This window comes from Macaca mulatta, chromosome 5 (genome assembly GCF_049350105.2).
Source record: "Macaca mulatta isolate MMU2019108-1 chromosome 5, T2T-MMU8v2.0, whole genome shotgun sequence".
NCBI lineage: Eukaryota > Metazoa > Chordata > Mammalia > Primates > Cercopithecidae > Macaca > Macaca mulatta.
Window position 1 is genome coordinate 45034402 of NC_133410.1, and position 20326 is coordinate 45054727.

A 20326-nucleotide genomic window follows, 5' to 3' on the forward strand; every position below is an offset into this window, starting at 1 on the left:
CAAAACTACCAAATGATCCAGCCATTCCACTTCTAGGTATATACCCCTCCCAAAAGGAAATTATTATATCAAAGAGATATCTCTACTCCCATGTTTATTGGGGCACTGCACTCAATAGCCCAGATTTGGAAGCAATGTAAGCGTCCATCAAAAGATAAATGAATAAAGAAAACGTGGTATGTGTACACAATGGAGTACTATTCAGCCATGAAAAGAAAGAGGTCCTGTCATTTGCAACAACGTGGATGGAACTGAAAGTCATTATAACTGAAATGAGGCAGGTGCAGAAAGGCAAACTACATGTTCTCACATATTTGTGTGAGCTAAAAATTAAAGCAATTGAACTCAGGAGAATAGAATAAAAGGATGGTTACCAGATGCTGCAAGGTGTTGTGGAGGAGTGGTGAGGAAGCATGGATGCTTAATATGCACCCAAACTAGAAAGAATGAATAAGACCTAGTATTTGCTAGGACAACAGGATAACTTTAGTAAAAAAAATAATAATAATTGTACATTTTAAAATAGCTACAAGAGTATAATTGGATTGCTTGAAACACAAAGGATAACTTCTTGAGGTGAGAGACAACCCATTTACCCTGATGCGATCATTATGTATCACATTCTTGTATCAGAATATCTCATGCAACCCATAAATATGTACACATGCTATGTACCCACACAGGCACCTTGCAAAAGGCATTAGTTCTAATAGTTTATATAGAGATTTTCTATAATATTGCATCACACATAATTATGTCATATGTACCTAGTCACAGTTTTATTGCTTCCTCCAAATTCTTACACCTTTTATTATTTTTTTTTTGTTATTGTTTATAAGATTGAACCTTAGGGTGTCAAACAGAAGTGTTGATAGCATACACTTTTATCTGCTGACGTTCTGAAAGAAATAGCCTTCACCATTATATAATGACATTACTTGTTATTGCTTTAAAATATCCCTTTTTCTATTTTGATGAAGGTTTTATTTATTTTTGAAACATAAGTGGATTTTTCTCCTCCAATGTTCTGATCAGATAAATGGTCTCTTTTATTCTGTTAATCTGAGAAATTAATTTAATGAATTTTCTCATACTTAGACAACATTTTATTCCTGAGTCGCCTTAAACATGCCATACTATCTCCTTAGTATGCTTTTGGATTCCTTTAGTAATAATCAGTAGAGGTGATTCTCAAATATGTCTGTGAGACTGATTTGAAATGTCTTTTGTTTGGTATGTTTTTATATCTGAAATATCATAAAATGATAAAATGAGTTGGAGAGTATTATCCTTTATTCTTTGAAAGAATGTAATCATTGTTTCAAGTTTAAATTTTAATCATATTCATCTTAAGTAAATATGTGATGGAATATAACCATGATGCCATGCAGGTTTGGAGTTATTTTTGTGGAAAATATGCTTGCCTCATAAAATGAGTTGAGGGGTATTACCCTTTATTCTTTGAAAGAATGTAATCATTGTTTATAATTTACATTTTAATTATATTCATCTTAAGTAAACATGTGATGGAATATAGCCATAATGCCAATGGGGTTTGGAGTTATTTTTGTGGAAAAACTTGTAATTATTGCTTAAATTTCTTTAACAGTTTATTAGATTAAATTGTGGTACCTAAAATATATATGTTCATGTCCTAGAACCTGTGAGCATGACCTTATTTAGAAAAATGTTCTTTGAGATTTAATTTAAAGATCTTGAGATGAGACAGATCATCCTGATTTAATTGGTGGGTAGATCACTGGATGTATGCTAAATCCAGTGATGTGCCTTTAAAAGAGACACAGAGATATACACACAGGAAGGAGGAGAAGGCCTCACAAAGACAGAGACAACGATTGGAGTTAAGCAGCTACAAGCAAAAGACATGGAGTAACTAGAAGCTTGAGGAAGTTAAAAAAAATTCTACCCTACAGCATTTGAGAGGAGCATAGTCCTGCCAACACTTTAACACTTCTGTAGTATATATACCATAAAATACTACTCAGTAATAAAAAGGAATGAAATCATGACCTTTGCAATGACATGAAGGGAACTGTAGGCTACTATACTAAGTAAAATAACTTATAAACAAAGTCAAAAACCACAAGTTCTCACTTGTAAGTGGGAGCTAAACAATGGGTCCACAAGCACATATAGAGTGGAATAATAGACATTAGAGACACCAAAAGTGAGAGGGCGGGACTGGGGTGAGAGATTAAACACTACCTATTGACTACAATGTACACTATTCAGGTGATGCACTAAAAGCCCAGACTTCCTTACTACACAATATATCCATGTTACACAACTGCACTTGTACCCCTAAATCTGTAAACATTAAAATAAAACATCTGAACTCCAGAACAGTGAGATACTAAATTTCTGGTTTTTGTTTTTGTTTTTGTTTTAAAGCCACCGCACTTGTGGTAATTCATTATAGCAGCTCTAGGAAACTGTACAAATAGATGTAGAAAGGTTCAAAATTTTCCTTTCTTCTTATATCAAATTTAGTGAATTTTATTTTCTATGAATTGGTGTGTTTTATCTCAACTTTCATTTGCATAAAGTCATTTATGACATCTTTGTCTTACTCCTGGTATTTGTAATTTGTGCATTTCCATTTGCTTTACTTCATTAGTCTTCAAATAGCTTTGCCATTTTATTACTTTTTATGAAGATCAATTATCTGTCTGTGATAATCCTCTATGTTCAGTTACTAGTTCTTTAATTTCTGTCTTTATTATTTTATTTTTTTCAATTAGCTGTTTTTAATGTTGTTTTTCTAACTTTCTGATATGAATACTTGGTTTATTGATTTTAAGGCTCTTTTATTTTCTGATGTATCAAGTCTCTAATTTTCCTAAAGTCCTAAGTCACCTATGCCTTTCCATTTTTATTATGTCATATTTTATTGTCACTGAATGAAAATTTAATGAGTTATTTTACAGCTAGATTAGGACACCTGTAAGTCAGGTATTGACTCTTAAACAAGATGTAGTTGAAATAGAAAAGCTAATCATGTATTTGCTTAAAGTTCAAAACTCCCCCAACAATATCCACAACCTGCTAGTTTATGCCGTTTAAAGATGTGTAGATTGATGGTTTACGCCTGGCTTAGCCATGTAAGCTTACTTGGCTTCCTAATCAGCTTAAATGGTTAACCATTTAAGGATAAAAGACCTCACCAGAAATTTTGCCTGAAATCTCATGTAACAAGATTTCTCACACTTATATTGCTGATTAACAACCTGGCAACAACGCACAAAAAGAGCAACTAAGAAGCTAGTGTAGGGAAGCTGTGCTTGGAAGTTCTCAGGCTCGTGATGCCTACTTGTGCTTGCTTTCTCCTTCTGGATTATCTTTTTCTGGTTGATATCCTTACAGGACTATTCTCTGTAGAGCCTTATAAATCTTTTCAGTTACCCAACTGTGCAAGTAACAATGTTATCACCGTGTTGAAATGACCTCTTACTGTATCATACATATGATGTGCAGTTATACCCTGCATTTTCTTAGATAGAGGGACAAACTCCCAACTTACGAATAATCACAGTGGTATGAATCTCATACCCCCAAAGAAGAACACTCACAACTGCACCTGAAATATTAAATGGAATGTTCTTCTGAGGTGCTGAAATGTTGATAACACAAGGACTTTCTTTCTCTAATCTACATCTTTGAATAAGTGATGGTTGATTTTGTGACAATAGAGCCCTCAATTGCTTAGTTGTTTATCCATATTTACTTTCTAATTTTGTCCTATATACTTTACCTTCATTGAAACTTTATATGAGCTTAATCAGTGGAAGCTTGTGAGTTGTTTTAATTAAACAACTTGTGTAATGACTGTACATACGCCCTTGAAAAGAATGGATATTCTTCAGATCATGGGTGTAATCTTATTAGTAGATCACTTAGGTAAATTGCTTCATACACATTAATTAAATTTCTCTATCTTTACTGATATTTTCTGCTGCTTCTCTCAGTTCCAGAGACTTCCATGTTAAAATATCATACTATTTTCAGTCCTGGAAGGTTTTTTTAATGTATTTTGAACTTTATAAGGTTTATGCAACAATAAATTATGTTATAATATGAGTGAATTGAAATATTTTAAAAAACATTGATTAAAATAAAAAGAAAACAAAAAAATTATGGTTCTATTGCCTCATGTTGTATGTTGAATTTAAGAATTTTGATATCAGTGTCTTCCTTTTGCCCTTGTAAATTGTTTTATATTTTGTTTAGAGGTCCAGATTACTTTTGTTTGTTTTTAAAATCTAATAGATTTACTGTGTTGAATTTCCAGTTAATCTACCTGCATTAATCCTCTCAGGAACACAAGGAGTAGACCTTTTCAATATGTGGTATTTTCTTTTAATTAGGGGACTATTTTAAAAATTGCAGCATAAAAATTACTTTTAGCACATTTTATTTTTCTTGTTCAGGGATTCCAATTACAGTAATATTATAATTGATTTTCCTGTTTTTTATCCATCATTTTTTCTCTGACCTGTTTTATCTAATTGTTGTTTTCTTGGTTGTTTGCTTGCCATTTTAAAATTTGCCTTATTAAAATTTCATTTGTTTATATTCTTCTTGTATATAATCTAAAATTTAATATTCATTTACAGTATGATTTTTTTTTTTTTTTCTGTTGGTAGAAGAGCTGAGGCAGGACTGGCTTGTCTGTCATACTATAAATCAGTCTTGAAGATGTGCGGGGTCCAGGTATGAAACCCCTCGTGGACTTTGGAACACCAAGCTCTGTGCCAAAGGGTGTAAGGCTGCCCTGCCACACCACAAATCTAAGCCCAGGGCATAAAACCCCTCATGGCTTGGATGGAATCCAGGGCTCAGAGCATAAAACCCCTTGTAGCCTCTGGAATGTGCACAGACTTGTTGGTTGCTCTCCCTGGCTGGTGAACATGATCTCCATTATCTCAAGCAGCAGAGCATATTCTGCATGCATCAAAGAAAATGCTAAACTGTCACAGCTACACTTGATGCACCACTACCTTTCTACCCCCATGTCGTCACATCCTCACCTGTTTACCCCCATGTCCTCACGTCCTCACCACCTGCTTCTTTGTTTGGTCACCAATAACTAGTGTGGGCTCCCAGAGCTTGGGGCCTTCGCAGCCTCCAACCTAGCATAGCCCCCTGGACCCACTTTATGCACTCTTCACTTGTCTTTTCTCATTCCTTTGACCCCGTAGGGCTTTGTAGCCCTCATGGCTTGAGATTGGGCCTGATCACCCCAATATGTTCCATGCTCAATTCAATTAACTTTCTTTTCCTTTCAATAACTTTTAAAAATATTCTCACATTTTTATTTCTCTATATTTATTTCAATTTAGTTTGTTGTCTTTTGGTTTTCTTTCTGATTCTTTGTGTGTGCCAGGGAGTTTATTTTCATCAACTGAAGTGTAATAAATATTACCTTCTGAAATTTGTCATAATATTGTATAGATTTATTTCATTTCTGTTGCCTTGATTTTGCTCTGTGGTGACTTATATGTTGCCTTGATTATGGTACTCCATTGGACTGAAATTTATTTAATAACAATTTCCTGACATGGTGGATATGTGTGGGTTGGTGGGGGAGATTTTTTTTGGCCTTTTAGGAGGCTAATTATTATTGTTAAATTATTTTTCCTTTGCTATCCAGTTGTTAAGGGAAACTGCCCCCTTCTTTTCAGCCTTTCCTTAACAGATGCCATACTTTTCAGATTGCCACAGTAAACTTTCTGCGAACCTTTTCTATGGTTAGTGCTCTGATATGCCAGGATGTGTTTTTAGTATTTGTAAACTTTTGATTACAAAAAGGTCTTTGCGGTGGCTCAAGCCTGTAATCCCAGCACTTTGGGAGGCCGAGACGGGCGGATCACGAGGTCAGGAGTTCGAGACCATCCTGGCTAACATGGTGAAACCCCGTCTCTACTAAAAAATACAAAAAACTAGCCGGGCGAGGTGGCGGGCGCCTGTAGTCCCGGCTACTCGGGAGGCTGAGGCAGGAGAATGGCGTAAAAACCCGGGAGGCAGAGCTTGCAGTGAGCTGAGATCCGGCCACTGCACTCCAGCCTGGGCGACACAGCGAGACTCCGTCTCAAAAAAAAAAAAAAAAAAAAAAAAAAGATCTTTTTCTAGCATTGCTTAAGGTAAAATTTATACCTATGCTGGAGGCAGTGGCTCACGCCTGTAATCCTAGCACTTTGGGAGGCCCTGACAGGTGGATTGTCTGACCTCAGAAGTTCAAGCTAAGCTTGGGAAAAATGGTGAAACCCCATATCTACCAAAACACAAAAAAATAGCCAGGAGTGGCAGCATGTGTCTGTAATCCCCACTACTTGGGAAGCTGAGGCAGGAGAATCGCTTGAACCTAGGAGGTAGAGGTTGCAGTGAGCTGAAATCACACCATTGCCCTCCAGCCTGGGCAACAGAGCAAGATTCCATCTCAAAAATAAATAAATAAATAAACCTACTAGTAGTTACCTCCTTCCCTCTTCTCTGCAGTTTTCTTGAAATGCCCAAGTCCTCAGTAAAGCATGAGATATTACTCCGGAGAGTTGATGGTTTTCCTTCCTTCCTTCCTTTCACTACATTTTCTTTCACTATATGGTCACCTATCATTTTTGATAATAATTTTAATGAGTATCAACAGTTTTCTAAATTGCAAGTTATTTTCTCTCTACATTTTAAGATATCATCAAATGTGTTTTGGATTTAGTTATTTCCATTGAGACCAGAGTTACCAGTCATACTATTATTATGAAGAAAAGATTTTTTTTTTTTTTAACCAGGGTTTAAAATTTATCTCTTTGCCTTTGTTTTCAACAATTTTAGCATGATGTGCATATTTGGTTTAAATATTCTGGCCTGGTATTAATTTTTTTTTTTTTTTTTTTTTTTTTTTTTAGATGGAGTCTTTGCTCTGTCTCTAGGCTGGGGTGCAGAGGCACAATCTCTGCTCACTGCAATCTCTGCCTCCTGGGTTCAAGTGATCCTCCTGCCTCAGCCTCCAGAGTAACTGGGACTAGTCTCCTGAGTAGCTGGCGCCACCACGCCCAGCTAATTTTTGTATTTCTAGTAGAGACGGCCAGGATACTCTCGATCTCTTGACTTCGTGATCTGCCCACCTTGGCCTCCCAAAGTGCGGGGATTACAGGTGTGAGTCACTGCGCCCGGCCGGTATTACTATTTTTCACGTTTATGACTTTGTTACATTGGGAAATTTCTCAGCCACACATTTTCAAATATTTCCTCTTCCCCCTTCTCTTTCTCCTCTTTTCTGGGCTTCCATTTACATATTTGACACTTTCACACTTACCTTTTGTATATCTTACTCTTCCTTCTATTTTCTCTATGCTTCACCTGGAATTTTTTTTCCAACTCGTAGTTCACAAATTTTGTATTCAACTATGTTTAGTTGTATTAAAAATATCTATTGCATGCTTTTTTACATTATTGTATATAATATGTAGAATTTCATGTGGTTTTTCTTTTACGTCTGTGACTAAATTTCTCAATCTTAAACGTATGTAAGATAATTATTTTAATCTTTGTTTATGATAAGTTCATGATATGAGCATCTAACAGTTTTTACTTTTTTTCTATTTCTTACTTTATTTTCACTGATAGCACCTTGTCTCATTGTCTTTCTGTATACTTTTTAATTAAATGCTGTGTGTTATATATATGCATATATAAAATATAAAAATGGAGTGAGAAGAAATATGGTATTATCTCTTTCATAGATAATTTGTGTTTGGTTTGTGACATTAAACTTTGGGCACTCACTCTTCATGCCTCTCCTCCTTCCCTTTGTGTTCATCATTTTGGTGAATGACTAGAAGATGGTGGTTTCAGCCCAAAGAAAGACAAAATTATCTTAATTCTAATTCATGACTTGAAAGTATTCCAAATTGAGATTTAGTCCCTGAAATAGCCATTTTCTTCAGTTCAGTTTTACTCTTAAGTTTTAGCTCTTTTGTTCCAACATATGGTTTGTATTGCTTTGCTGCCTAACCATAGTCTCCAGCTTTAAATATTAGTCTGCTGGTTTTCTAAGGCAATCAAATTTTGCCTACCAAACATTTCAGATACCATTTTGAGATTACATCTTATTATTTCTTGCTATTTCTCCAACATGTTCAAATAATTTTGTAAACATTGCTTGGTTTTCTTATTATTTTTTTTTTTTTAGCAGAAACTCTGTTCTGAATTATCTAGACCCCATATGCCTCTTCAAATTGTTCCTCTATAATCACTTTAATAAACTTTAAAAACTGAAATGAAAACCAGACTACCTGCTATTATTTAACCCTTTCTTTAGAATACTGAAGTTGCATGTGAAAAATGTTAAATGACAGCAGCCCTAGCTGTCACATATATAAAAATATTTGTCATTTGTTCATTATCAAAACATTTATTGTTTGCTGATATGTGCAAGGAAATATGAAAAGGATTGGATGTGCACTTTCAGAATAAACAAACATTATGTTCTGCTACCCAAGGAATTTACATTCTTGTGGGAGATATAAGCAGAACATCTATAATAAAATATAATAAGTACAAAGATAAAAGACTTTGACTTGCATATAAAAAAGGCTGCTAACCAAGACTTAGGGAAATGTGGTAAGAGGAGGAAATTTTCTTTGATAAAACTTTCTTCTCATTTATGTACCCCTAAAACAAATTCCAATACCAAAGTAGTCTATGGCATAGAATCTTCTATTATACAACGGAATTAAATATTATCAATCTACACCTATTTTCTTCCTCCTGCACTATTTTTTTTTTCAGCAGCTGCTGTTTTTACTAATATTCATTCCTTATTGAGTTACAGGAGTCCCTGCCTTTTGCTTTTCATTTGGGTATAAATAACCAACACCAATATTCTTTTCCATATTCATTATGAATATGGGTTCATATTTGAATGGATAAAATGTAATATGTTATTTTATTAAACTCTTTTTGAATGGACAAATATCAACTAAGATTTTACTAGATTACTGCCATTGTTTAATTCATAGCTTTGCTTGTTAAATTATCATAAATGGAAATGAATTATATTTTTAGATTAAACTTCTAATTATAACCATCTATATTTCTATCACAGAATCTCTTAGACTAAAACAATAAATCACCATGGCAACTCAACTTTCACAAAGTTTAACTGCAGCCAGAAAAAAAATATTTTTAAGTCAACCCCATTATATAGCATCTAACTAAACAAAAGTCTGCCTTCAAAGTAAAGTACTTTTAATTAGAAGCCATGATTTCTAAAATCATTTCAGTTATAGCAAAATGTTCACATTTCTCTATGCCTTAGAAATGAGGTATTTAAAATGATATTGGCTTGCTTCTCATTTTTTAGCATATTTTTAATGGTATGAGATTGAGATTGGATTAGTATCTTTATTTTTTTCTAGTTCAGTGTTTTTAGAACATTTTCACATTTCTTTCAGTAAAAATCCGATTTAATTTTTTTCTAAATAATATATTTAAGAATTGAAACAGTTCAGTTTGATTAAAATATGAAAAGTAGGAACTATTTTGTGTGTTTATAAATTTATAACAGGCACTGAAATTTGAAGTGATGTATTATTTAACAAATGGAGTTCACAATGCTGAGGCTGCTTATTTGTATCTTAGTACTCTAAACTACTATTGGGCCAGGTTTTGCAATATAACTGTAAATATTTATTAATAGTAAAACACTTCATTAAACAGCTCCTTTTCTCCTACAGCTGTATCTCGTCAACTAAACTGATGACACAAAATGTGTAATTTAAATGAACTTTTACATTCTTAAACAATGTGCATGATTTTATAATTGAAATAATATTAAATCATATAATACAGTCATTCCTTACCACAACTTTTCCTTCCCTCCCTGTCTCTCTCTCAAGAAATAATGTTTTTATTCGAACTTTTTTTTTTCAACTCTTATTTTAGATGCAGGAGTGACATCTTCAGATCTGTTACATAGTAATATTTCATGATGCTGAGGTTTGGAGCATGGATCCTGTCATCTGAGTAGTGAGCATAGTACCTGATAGGTAGCTTTTTAACCCACTCCTCCCGCTATCTAGTCCACAGTGTCATTGGTTCCCATACTTATGTTCATGTTTGCTTCCCACTTATAAGTGAGAATATGAGGTATTTGGTTTTCTGTTCCTGCATTAATTTTCTTAGGATTATGACCTTCAGCTTCATCCATATATTTTTCTTAAAAAAAGTATATACTGGTATTCTTTGATTAACCCATTTCATACAATATCTACTGACTTCCTATACTAATGAAAAATATTTTAGGTCTCTGATCTTTAGTCCACCCTGCTGCACAATACACACTCTTCTTCCAATAGAGTCATAGTACGTTTTGAGGCTAAATCTGCATTTAGCAATTATACTATTATGTTTATTAAAATACTCACAACTGAACATTGAAGTGTAATATGAGCACATTCCATGTCTTCTTTGTTTTTCTTTGAATTAATGCTTGTCTTTTATCTGCATTATTTATAAGTCCTTTGAAATTTGTGTCAATTTATCTCACACTTTCCACAACGGCCATTATATAATGTACTCTTTTTATCACCCTTAGAGATAGCAGGAGTTGAGATCTCCATTATTCTATGTAGACTGGTTAGCATCTAGGACATCTTTGTAATCTCATGAATTACATTTGTTTTTCCCTGAGTAGGGCCATAAGAAGCAATTCCTCATCCGTTCAAATTGTATCCTGAGATTTCAGCAATTCAGTCACACCTTCAGGCTCCACTTCTAATTCTTCTTATCTTGTTATGTTCACCACATTTGCATTTACTTCCTCCACTAAAATCTCAACCCCTTCAAAGTCATCCATTAGGGTTGGAATCACCTTCCTCCAAACTCCCTTAACATTGATGTTTTGACATCCTTCCGCGAATCACAAATGTTTTTAATGGCATCTTCCAGAAGATTTTCAACATTCCTTGCCTTGGTCCATCACCTGAATAACCGTATATGTGAGCTAGAACCTTAAAACTTTAAACTCAAAATTACTCCTTGATCCATGGGAAGCAGCATGGACACTATATTAGCAGGTTTGAAAACAACATTAATCTCCTTTTACATCTCCAGTATAACTGTTAGGTGAAAAGGTGCAATGTCAATGAGCAGTAATATTTTGAAAGGAGTCTTTTTTTTTTTTTCCCTGAGGAGTAGATTTCAAGAGTGAGCTTAAAATATTCAGTAAACAGTGCTGTAAACTGATGTGCTGTCATCAGGGCATTGTTGTTTCATCTTTAGAACATTGAAAGAGTAGATTTAGCATAATTCTTAAGGATCTTCAGATTTTTAAAATGGTAAATGAGCATTGGCTTCATCTTGAAGTCAACAGCTGCATTAACCCCTAACACACAGAAGAGTCAATCTGTCCTCTAAAGCTGTGAAGTCAAACATATATTTTTCCTTTCTACCTACAAAAGTCCTATACGGCATCTTCTTTCAATGTAAGGTTGTCCTGTCTACACTAAATATGTGTTGTTTAGTGTAGCGACCTTCATCAATGATCTTAGCTAGATCTTCTGGATGATTTGCTGCCGCTTCTGTATCAGCACTTTTGGCTTCACCTTGCACTTTTATGTTAAAGGAGACAGCATATTTTCTTTCTTTTTTTTTTTTTTTTTTTTTTTTTTGAGATGGAGTCTTGCTCTATCGCCCAGGCTGGTGTGCAGTGGCCGGATCTCAGCTCACTGCAAGCTCCGCCTCCCGAGTTTACGCCATTCTCCTGCCTCAGCCTCCCAAGTAGCTGGGACTACAGGCGTCAACATCTCGCCCGGCTAGTTTTTTGTATTTTTAGTAGAGACGGGGTTTCACCGTGTTAGCCAGGATGGTCTGGATCTCCTGACCTCGTGATCCCCCCGTCTTGGCCTCCCAAAGTGCTGGGATTACAGGCTTGAGCCCCCGTGCCCAGCCGAGACAGCATATTTTCTTAAACCTCATGAATCAGTCTCTGTTAGCTTCCAGCTTTTCTTCTGTAGATTGCTCATTTCTCTCAGCCTTTGCAGAATTAAAAAGAGTTAGAACCATACTCTGAATTATGTTTAACATTCGCATGTGAGAATGTTGTGTCTGACTTGATCTTCTATCCAGACCACTCAAACTTTCACCTTATTAGGAACAAGGCAGTTTTGCTTTCTCATCATTCGTATGTTCACTAAAGTAACACCATCAATTTCCTTCAAGAACGTTTCCTTTGCATTCACAACTTGGCTAATTATTTGACACAAGAGACTTTTGACCTCTCTCAACTTCTAACACTCCTTTCTCACAAAGCTTAATTATTTCTAGCTTTTGATGTAAAGTAAGAGACATCCAACAATGCTATTCTCTTGAATACTTACAGGTGGCTACAGGGTTGTTAATTGGTCTAATTTCAATCTTAGTGTGTCTCAAGGAATAAGGAGACCGGGATAGAGGAAGAAGTCTGGGGAACAGCCAGTTGGTGAAGCAATCAGAACACACACAACATTTATCAGTAACGTTTGCTATCTTACATGAAGTAAGTGGTGCTCTTAAACAATTACAATAGTAAGATTGAAGATGTCTGTCACCATAATAGATATGATAGTAAAAAAAGTGTGAAATATTGCAAGAATTATCAAACCGTGACTCCGAGACATGAAGTGGGTACATGCTGTTGGAAAAATGGCACCAATTTCTCCAGCAGCTGGATGCAGTGTTGCTACAAACCTTCAATTTGTAAAAGCATCATATCTGTGAAGCACAATAAAGCAAAGCACAGGAAAATGAGGTATGTCTGTACAGTCCTTCATTTTTCTGTAGCACAATTATTAGAAACTTTCTGGGAAAGGATGAAAATAGTTACACTTTTGAGACATTGCAGTTCTGAATGTGTGCCTGCTTTGATCCTTTTGTTTATCCAAGGGATTAAAAGACTGTCAACATTAGCATTGCTGACAGTACTCCAAGGTAGTATACATATTATTTGCCAAAAGCACTTCTGCACTGTTTTTTTTCCCTTTTTCTGGAATATTTTTTTTATCATAGAAAGTCATGCCTTGCTCCATTACCTTCTTAATGTTCTCAATCATAGGTAACCTCAATTAGGTACCACCCACTGGCCACACAATGGAAAATCTTAACCACAACCGCCCAACTCTCTCTATTCTAATTATCTGGTTTTAATTTTCATCTAAATATTGAAAGCCATTAAATATACAGTATATTTTATTTATTTATCTTTCTTATCATTTGTTTAACTTTTCTAAATGGTAAGTTTCTGGAAGGCAGAATTTTATTTTATGTTTATTTCCACCGCTACATCTCTACTGTTAGGAAGAGTCCTTAGTAGAGATGAGGTGCCCAATATAATGTACTTATTGAAGGATACACCAAATGACTGAACAAATAGTTCAAGTTTGTTTTCATTGTCTGTGCTGGATATTTGTCGTTGGTATTGTCAAGTTTTCTAGAATGATTCAGTCAATCGTTTGCTCCCTTGTATCTCTGTTCTTTATTTGAACCTCCTCTCAGGTTCTTTATTGTTCTTGCTCTTTATCTCCCATAACTTTTTAAGCCTTTTAAAGAAATCTCTCTCTAGATTATTTTCTCAACTTGACCTTTCTTTTACTGACTTTTTCCATTTCTGCTTACAAATTTTTGTTTCTCTGAATATCCCTTTAAATTTTTTTTCTTACTTTAAGGGCAAAGTAAATTGTCTTATCTCTATGAGATTAATAATAAATTTGTTGATATTTTATTCTTCTCTATCTTTATTTCATCCAATATGCCCTTATTCATTATATTTATTTTAGTCTTTCGATGTCTGCCAGTGCTTAAGAAAGGGAAATAAGTTGCTAACTGCAATCTTCTGGGTACCTAATTGAGTATGTCAACTTGAAATTTTCCTATAGAGTTTGTTGGGAAACTCTGATGGTGGCATCTTTAGGTCTTTTGAGCCAGTGTGTTTCTTCAGAGGGCACTCTGCCAATCTTCCGCCAGGGAAGTCAGAAATCTGAGAGATAAGTGAGGAAAGATGTCTGAAAGTCTCAGCATTCAATGTATGTAGGCCTAATTATTTTCATACAGGACTCATGCCCTCAACTATTATTAGTGTCTCCCAGTCCAGAGACTCTCTGTATATATGGCCCCTTACAGAGAATAAATCTCCTCTCTTCCACTGGGGTGCTAGTATATCTAGATATTTAACTACTTCTGAGACATCTTTTAACTTGTTTCCCCTTATTTTAGCATGCCTTCACTGATGGTTTCTGAATCTGTTGAGGCTTCTGAGTTTATAGATCATGTAACTCTTGGCTTTCTTAACTTCCAGCTAAAGATTTGACTTCCAGGGGCTTAGTAAATTAATATTACAAGTCTACCTACTTCCTAGCTTTCAAAATTTGATTGTTATTGTATTCCTGTTCATCATCTTTGTGACTTTTTTATAATCCTTTTTAAGGGTGGGGAGGGAGAAAAATTAGATGTAGGTGTTAAGTGTATCATCTTTATCTAGAAGCTACCTATGTTTGCCTGTGTTTAGATTAAACTACCATAATTGTGTCCTGTTCAGAAAAAATAAATTCTGGATATTGAATAATGAATATTTTAAATGATAACACATGCTGTAATATCAAATAGAGTACTATTTAGCACATAAATATACAATAGCTTGTTGGTTCTTCAATTCAATGCTGTTAGATAAATAAAATAAGTAATACCATCATTCCTGTTTGAAAACATAGGGAACCAAAATCCAATAGCACTAACTAAGAGGGTCGTGCTAATTAGTTAGGCACCAAAGTCTATGATAGTTTTAATCATTTCAAATGTAATACCTTTTTTAAACCATATTGTGTAACTGAAACATTTTATCTTTTCATTTTCAGGAGACCTTTTGGAATGAATATATTTTTATCACATAAAAAAGTTGTCTAGAATAATATTGCTTTGTACACAATATTATTCAGCAATTAAACATATAGATTTTTATCCATTACTGTCTCTGTAGAGAAAGTCCCTACTGCAGAACATTAAGAACTCTCATGCACAATATTTATTTTTCTTAACAAAAAGTGGGTGGCTGCATAAAATTTTAATCTTTAGAGATTTTTGAATTAATGGCATGTAGTGATAGATATTAAAAATTATGGTCATGAACTCTGGAGATTCTTGTAGAGATATGTGTTCAGAGTTCAATATCATTTCGTCAAAGAAACTAATTCAGTGGAGTACAGAAAAATATCAGTATGTTAGGTTGTATTTTATTTTGTCTTTACAAACCCTTCTATTATAATCATCCTATTCTGTCGCCAGATCTATGTGTTTATGTGTGGATGTGTTGAAGTTTAACCTTAGTAATCTCTCATATTCTCATAAGGATATAATTCAGAAGAATATTTTAATCAAGATCTTGCTGTGCCATCTGTCTGTGTCTTATTAGTTTATTCAATTTTTAGTCCTTTATATAAGATTAGATTTCTGATGAAGGATATTACGTGAATGAATCATGAAACAATAATCAGAGAGTATAGATTTTGAATTCCTGCATGAACAAGCGTGGGAGGAGTTGGTGGTGATGATCATAAAGATTGTGGCATATTTTTTCAATAAACTATAATGCGCCATAAAGAGGATAATAAAATTTTTAAAACTTTGATATAAGGCAAGGCACAGTGGCTCTCACCTGTAATTTCAGCACTTAGGGCAGCAGAGGCAGGAGGGTAACTTGAGCCTAGGAGTTCAAGACCTGCCTTGGCAATATAGTGAGACACTATTTTTCACAAAATGAAAAAATAAAAGGAAAAAAAAAAAACCCTTGATATTTTTATTTAGTATAAAGTTAATTCCGATGTTTAGACAAAATTAAGTGATAGTTTAATTTTGGTATATCAAAAAATACAATCAATAATATGCCCAAGCATTAGCAATAACTAATAGCACAAGAGAAAACAAAGAATATTTATAAAAGCTTTAAAATCAGTGACCAGTATAGGAATAACCCAATATATGTGCTGGACCATTGTAGAGAGCACTGTTAAATAACACTATTTAGTTAAAAGAGTAAGGCCTAGAAATGAAACTATATCCAATATTCACTAATTACTATACAAACTATCAAAAAAGAACATTTTGATAATTTTAAAGAAAATTTATTAATTAACAAAGTTGATAAATTGACCAGAATAGAAGACATAGAGCCAAATATTGTTTGTTGGAAGTTTTTTAGAGGATAAAAATATTTTAAGTACTCACAGGAAACACGATGTATTACTTAATGCATTCTTCTTCAAAAATAGGCTTTCCATATAGAGAACAAGTAAAAATAGATTCTTACTCATTCTCTTTACAACAACTAATTCTTTGTGATTTGAATCAAAATATATTGAAAATTTTAAAACAATTAAGAATAGTAAAACAGTACTTATGTACTTGTTTTATGTGACTTGCTATTTATTGAAAAAAGCACTGACAACAAAGGAAAAAGCATAAATTTGCATATAAATCTGTGTATAATTTCTTAAAAACAAAATATTCTCTACAGAAAACAAAAAAAGCCTCCCTAAAATCAAAGTTAAAAATAATAATAGCAGAAAAGGAGAAATTATGATGCACAAAACTGAAAAAGGATTAGTTTCGAGATTATATTCAGGTATTTAAAACCTAAAATGAATTTTAAAAATCCAGATAAGCCAGTAAAAATAGTGGAATAGTTATCTGAGAAAGATTTACAGACTTTAATTCTGAATCATCACTGTATATATTGAAAGGTGAAAAATATGTAATCCTGTTCATAATCAAAAAATTAAAACATGTACAGTGGGCTGCCACACCCACTGGAGTGTCCAAAAATAATGAAGTCTGATAACATGAATTATGAGTAGGAATGTAGATTGGCTCTGCCACACTGCAGTGCAACTTAATATTGTCTAGCAAAGTGAAAAATATCAGTAAACAACAGTTTAAAATTGTCATTTGGCTATTTATCTATAAAATAATATTTCAAATGTTTTGTAAAAAATAAGATCTTGAAGAACATTAGAGGTAGCATTTTCTGCAACAGTCAAACAGAAAATTAAATGTTCTCAAATACAATGTAGGGAATAAGTAAATTATGCATTATTCACATCACAGCATATTGAATAGAAGTTTAAATGAATAAATCATCACATCTATATCGGCACTCACTGCTTTCAAAATCATATCTCTGAATTTCACAATAATGAGATAATAAATTGATGTAAAGTTTAATACATAAGTGCAACTATGTTTGATATTAATTATCATTACTCAATTATGACCTAAAATTGCAACAATATGCATGAGAATTTAGAAAACAAATTAATCATAGTGGCTATCTCTGTGAGAAAGAAAGGTAAACGAAAATAAGCAGGCATAAAAAAGTGAACATTTCATATATTTTTAAAGGAACTAATTTAATATATAATTCATTATAAAAAATAATACTGGCATTATTTTATAATGTTGGACATGTGCATACCCCATGATACAGTATTCCATCACTTAATTATGCACTGCAGATAGATGTATACACATATACCTTAGGAGATATGTACACAATGTTTATATCATCTCTGTTCAAAATATCAAAAAGTCAGAAATCATCCAAATGCCAACTTGAAAGAGTATAAATATATATATATAGGTGTGTGCTATAGACTGAATGTTTGTTTTCTTTAAAACTCATATTTTGAAGTCCTAACCCCAATGTGATGGTATTAGGTGGCAGAACTTTTGGAGGTGATTAATTTAGGATGGTGGAACCCACATGAATGGAATTAATGGTCTTAGAACTGAGGGTCAGTGCTTCCTCACCCCTTACATCATGGGAGTGTACAATGAAAAGTTGGCAGTTTGTAAACTCAAAGGAATCCGTCAGCAGAACCCAATTATGCTGCCACTCTGATCTTGAACTTCCGGCCTCCAGAACTGTGAGAAATAAATTTCCGTTGTTTATAACCACCAGTTTATGGTATTTTGTTATGGTAGCCCAAGTAGAATAAGTATATTATCTCAATGGATTTTATACAGCAGCAAAATGAATAAACTACAACCACACAAAGCAACATAGATAATTTTCAAAACAATAATGATAACAGATAAAGATAGGCCCATAAGACTCTATTAGTGTGATGTCATTTCTATAAATCTTGAATATAAACATATATCAACAGCACTTTGTTTAGGAATATATGTATACAAAAATATTTCATAACACTCAAGGCAATGATGAAGACATAATTTAGGCTGGCATGATCTCTGTTGAGGGAAAGGCAAGAGGTAGGTGGTAAAGACACATACCTAAGTGGACACGAGTTGATGGCAGCATTCCAGTCCTTGTATGTGATGATGATGTCACATGTTTATTATAGTATTGAGCCTTAGACTTGCATAAATATTATGTTTTTATTTATCAATTATAATAAGAGGATACAGATATATATAAATATATGAAGAAATAAGTATGAAAAAGTGTTAACATTAAAAATTTGTTTAGCAAGAATGTGGATATTTCTTAAATTTATCTTTTATTCCAAGTCATTCCCATTTTCTTTCTATAACAGGTTCTTCAAAAATCCCCCTGGCATACACCCACTGCCCAGTTCCAAAGCCAACCTTATATTTTTATGTGTTTGTTAAGAAAGTACCCTGCTTCTGGTACCAAAATCTACATCATTATCTATAGTGTGTGACAAAATTCCCCAAAACTTAGCAGCTTATACCACTAACATTTATTTTCCCAGTTTCTGTGGGTCAGAATCTTTTTTTTTTTTTTTTTTTTTTTTTTTTTTTTGTGGATAGAATGAAAAAATTGCCTTAAATAGATCATTAGTAGAAATCTGGAATTTGAGGATGCTGCTGGTGAATGCTCAAAAGGAAATAAGGAAATTATTATTGGAACTTGGAGGAAGGGTGACCCTTTATCTATAGAAAACATAAATCGTATCAACAATATCACCTGCAGACATGTGGAAAGTAGAAAATGTGCATCGAAAACTGATTAAGTTAGCTAAGTAAATTTTCAAAGTGTTAAATGTCCCATCTGGTTAAATCTTGCTGCTTATAGTAAAATGTGAAAGAATTGAGATAAATTGCAGAAAGGATTGCTAAACAAAAGGAGACAGTACTCGACGGTTTTAAAAATTTTAAGTCTTTCCAGATTGTAAACCATGCTACAATTAAGAAGTAACATGCAAGAAAATATCTATTTTAGGAAACTGCAAGTAAAATGTGGTCGGAGAAGAAGCTGAAGGTGTGGCTGTGAAGATTTTTGTCAAGAATTCAGAGATCAAAGAGGTTCCTCAGGGTACTATTCAGTCAAACTAAAAGAACTTTAACGAGATTAAAGGATTGGCTCAGAGATCCTTTCAATCAAACAGTAAGACCTGCAAAAAGTTTAAGAGCTTATTTCAAAGAAATTAGTGGGTATGTCTTTTGTTTAAAAAGTAAAACCAAATGAGATTCACAGAAAGTCTACAGAGATTTTGAGAGAATTGTATTTGCAGACAACCTGTCTTTGTGGACTCAAAGACTTGGAGACAGAGCAAACATTTTAAAAAAGACATTCAATCTCCAAAATTCTTCTGGCAGGAAGCAGGTGGAATCCACTCATCTGTACTACCTTTCCAAAAAAAAAAAAAAAAAAAAAAAGGGAAAAAATGAGTCAGAGGGTGGAATCAAGGACCTCAACATACCTTAGTATAGACTCAAGAAATGTGCAGGATTGTTCATAAGAAAATGAAGAATATGTCATTCTTTTTTTAGCTGGATACCAGAATTACTCTGGACTCCTTTGTGTCTCTCATTTTGCCCATTTTTTTTTTTAAATAGGAGCATCTCTTGCATTATCTATGTTTGTCCCATCATTGTATGCTAGATGTGTGAGAACAATATCTGTCTCTTTAATTCTACAGCTCAAGAGAAACTATACCCAGGAGTTCTATTTAAGGAACTACACTTGACGAGCTACATCCACACTAGACCTGATTTAGGAAATGAGATTCTTGACTTTTAGTGAATGCTTAAATGGGATGAGCCTTTTGGGGACCTTAAGAATGAGTGAGAATACTATACATATGGTAAGGGTGATGGGGACCAGAAGAAACACTGTAATAGTCTCTAAAATGACTCCCAGTCACTATCCCCTGCTATTTATGACTTTGTATAAGAATTGGATTTCTCATTTCCCTCCTGGCAAATGGGAGTTGGACCTGAGGACTCATTTCTAAATAGTAGAGTATAGCAAAATTTTAGATGTCTCTTTTGGAGACACCAAGCTAAATTAAACCCA